The sequence below is a fragment of the Nestor notabilis genome, unplaced genomic scaffold, assembly GCF_000696875.1.
Source record: "Nestor notabilis isolate BGI_N333 unplaced genomic scaffold, ASM69687v1 scaffold21325, whole genome shotgun sequence".
NCBI lineage: Eukaryota > Metazoa > Chordata > Aves > Psittaciformes > Psittacidae > Nestor > Nestor notabilis.
Window position 1 is genome coordinate 704 of NW_009930861.1, and position 3,944 is coordinate 4,647.

Consider the following 3,944-nt stretch of genomic DNA (forward strand, 5'->3'; position numbering starts at 1 on the left):
GTTATTTTAATGTTCAATTTGCGCTCTTGAGAGCGAGTGTGTGAGCGTGTATGTGTTGCATCTGGACGCCAGCGTTTGCCCAATCTCTGAGTGTTTGGTTAAATGTTCAAACTGTGGCTTCCTCTCTGGCGCCAGTCTGTCCGGATCTCTGCCCTGTTAGCGTTCTCCTAAATATGCCTCTTTTCAATCTCTTGCAGGTGTTCCACTGATGAGATTTTTTTCTTTCCTTTTTTTTTTTTTTTTTTTTTTTTGCACAAGAAAATGTCTACAGGATTTTTTTTGAGGTGCTGAATTTATTTTTCAGCTGTATCTGGAGGGGAAAATCCACATTCAACTAAAAGGACCTTTTAAAGTTAATGAAGAAGAAAAAAATAATCAAGATCTTTATCCCCACCCCATTCTTCAACTTGGACTGAACCTAGTTATTTATGAAGAGACTCTTGAATACCCTTTCCCTAGTTGGAAGGCTTCCTTTATATACTATTCCCAACGTGGGGAGCGAAACGGAAATCTCACAAGGAGTTGCCCATTTTAAAGCAGACTTTGCCTTTTTTTCCAAAGGTGGAGCGTGAGTACCAGAAGGATCCAGTGTTCAGTTTTTTTAGGGAAGTCCGTGGTCAGAAATTACCTTTTTGACACAAACCTAGGACTGAATGCTGTGTATATATTTATATATAAATATATATATATGAGTGAAACCTTGTGAACTCTTTAATTAGAGTTTTCTTGTATAGTGGCAGAAATACACATTTCTGCAAAAAGTGTAATGATGTACTTAATCATGCTAAACTTTTTATAAAAGTTTAGTTGTAAACTTAACCCTTTTTATACAAAATAAATGAAGTGTGTTTATTGAACTGATTGCTTGCTTTATTCTTTGGGGACCAACTGCTTGCTTGCTTTGATTTGTGTTGTGGTTTTGATTAATTTTTTTTTTTAAATACTTACACATTCTGTTATGACTTTACTGAGTAAAAATTAAAATATGTAGAGAATATAAAGAATAAAATTACCTGAAGTGAATAATAATTCTTGTAACTTGAAAGTCATTTGAGTGTATATTCCCAGCTTCCAAGTGATCTGCCTGTAAACAGTGTGAAAGGAATTGGAAAAGGAATTTATTACACAGGGGATGCTATTGACAAAGTGTTCTGAAACATACAAAAGCAGTTAATCCCTGGGAGTATTGCCTCTCTCCCACCCCTATGGATGATTCAGTTCCCAGTAGTAATGGCCCAGATCTTGTTAATTTGTGTTTAGAATAATCACTCGGAATTGAGGGTTGTGGGTGGTTGTTAGTCCCCCAACTATTACATTTCTCTAAAAAGGCTTTGAATGTGAGAGTTGGTGATGCGTTAACATGCGATCTAGAGTGATGAAGTGACTGTTGCCTTTCCACACTGGAATGTTCATGCTTCCATGCAGTATTTCAATGAAATGGGGTTTCTAATCAGTTGCAGCAGCTTCTCTGTATGACTAAGATACTGAGAATTGAGCTAAATCGCTGTTGTGTTACTGATTAAACTTTGGCTGCTCCTAAAGGGATGGACTCTCCATAAGAATTAAATTAAGTTTGAAATAGGAGTCTGAATTCCTGAAAGCCAGTAACAGTTTATTCCTTATTTCTCTTTCGCCCTCTGAAGCTATGCGCTGTCCCTTACTCATTAAAGGGATGCTTTACTGTGCCCTCTTGACTCCACTGTAACTATCACTGCTCGCTAAATCTGCTTAGTTGTCATAAGACAGTGGATGCGGGAACTGTGCCTTATCAGATGACATTCTAATTTAAGCTCACTCATAAACTTGCCTGAAATGGGAAGTTAAGTTTTGAGTCCTACATATGGTCTGAAGAGAATCACTTGCAAATAGGAATGAAGGAAACTGCACTGCTGCTCTGGGGGCAAGGACAGCTCTCTGGCAGGTACCATGCTTTGGACCTGAGGGAATGCGTTTTGAGTTTCTGAGGACATAGAGCAAAAGGCAGGAGCCTCACCTGGGGCAGTAACACTTTCACCAGCAGGCAGCAGTGGCTGCCTTTCCTTGCCCTTGACGCCAAATCCATTCACGTAGGCTGGGAGAAAGCCAGCTCTGATCTCTTAATGCAGGAGCTGCCTTGCCCAAGCAGAAGCGCGCCCTCAGAGGATCAATGCAATCAAGAGACAAGAAGGGTTAGCACAAGCTGGGACAGGGAGCGGGGGGAGGTGACAGGACACAGAAGGCAGAGCTGATCCCCTGCTTTTCCTCATGCCCTCCTAACCCAGCCGAGATGGAGGAGATCTCCCCTTGCAGCACACGCTGGCTGTGCCTCCGGTGGCCAAACCTCGCTACTGTCTCAACATCCGGAGCGCAGGTTTGTCCTGACTTTGTGCAGTGAACGTTTAACCCTGACAGCCCAGTAGTAAAATATTGCATTGCCGCAAATCAGCACACGTCAGTCACCAACATGCTCCTTTCTGTGTATACTTTCCCTAACTAACTCTGAACAGTAGCAGATTCGGGGCTTTAATCACAGTATCAAGATCTTCATCTTTCCAAACCAGTAACAATCTAATCTAATGTAATCGCCACCCAATTTCTTCCTCAAAACTAATTTTTCACCTTGTTCATTTTAGAGTGAGACCACAGCAAACATCACTTTAAACCCACAGTTTAGTTTACAAAATTAAAGAGCTACAACAGTCAGATCATTGCAATTGTTTCAGAAACTGAGGCATTCGCGCTTTGATATTTTTAAGCTACAGGATGATTAACACACTCGTAGAATGAAACCAATTCCCTTATCGTGCATAGCCAAAAGAGAAATTCACAATTTACAAGGCGTGGGGAGCTGAGCAGGAAAACAAACAAACATGTTTAAAAAAATGTAAATTAAGAAAGGAAGAAAGATTTTTTCCTCTTTCAGAATTAACTAATTCATTGACTCGACAATTCATTTCTACAGTCAGAACTAGGGGCTTGAGCTGGGTGCTTTGCTTAGAGATTGATTCTTTGCTTTTGTTCTTGAGATTTTGTAGTTCAAGGATATACAGCAAGGTCAAACCTGAGTGCTCAAAGCCTTGACATTTATTCTGGAAGTTTCCTTGAAGACGTAGGATCTCTGTTCTATAGCATTGTCTCTCCAGAATGCATTAGAAAACTTTGAGTTTACCTGACTCTGGACACAGTTCTCCCAACAGTCCTGTTAACTGACAGGCTGAACACGACAGATCAGAGGACCCGTACTCAACTATGTGACAGCAGAATAGTTTTGGCAACAATCATACTTAAACATGGAAAAATCTTTTTGAGCAGGCCACGTGTGAAAGTTGCAAATGCGACTATAGTCACTTCCCCACGAGGAAAAAGAAAAAGGATCCAACAAGAGATTGAAGATCTCCTCAGGGATGTGGTAGATTCCCCAGCACTGGACACTTTCAGCTGTACAGCATGCTGGGACATCTAGTCTAGGTCATGCTTTCCCACGAAATGTTGGACCAGATGATCCTTGGTCCCTTCCAACATGGTATTCTGTGATTTTAGAATACTGTCTAGACCTTTCTAGGGACTTCCAAACCAGGCATTGCTTGTGTATTGGCGTTAGCAACACATGAACCAGGTCCTGGTCTCATCCCAAGCCATGAAGGTGCACTGAAGTGCCTCATTTGGATTTTCAGAGAACACCTTTGTGTTATAAAGTATGTAATGCAGTGGCGATGGGTATTCCAGCAGCCCGGGGATGGCCCGTCTCACGTACCTGGGTGGCAGGAGTCCCTGCACTCCATCACCAGGTAAGGGGAACGCAGACAGCAGGTGGCCGAGGTTTGTTACTCTCCCCTGGGAAATGCGCATCGCGTCCGTCGCACCAAAACCGTCCTAAGTCACTTGCGGGGCCCGTGGCGGCATCCGGACAAAACGCGGCAGAACGGCGGGTCCGCGTCCCGGCTGGGAGCGCGTGGAGGGGCACT

General features: G+C 42.6%; 1 long non-coding RNA gene across 1 annotated transcript in view; it reads left to right on the forward strand.

Moving 5' to 3' along the window:
* LOC104406587 overlaps window positions 1–1,026 on the forward strand; it is a 1,600-nt gene extending 574 nt beyond the window's left edge. The window contains exon 2 of the long non-coding RNA XR_719921.1: window positions 198–1,026. This is a non-coding gene — a long non-coding RNA (uncharacterized LOC104406587). The remainder of the gene's footprint in view (window positions 1–197) is intronic.
* The last annotated feature ends 2,918 nt before the right edge of the window (window positions 1,027–3,944 follow it).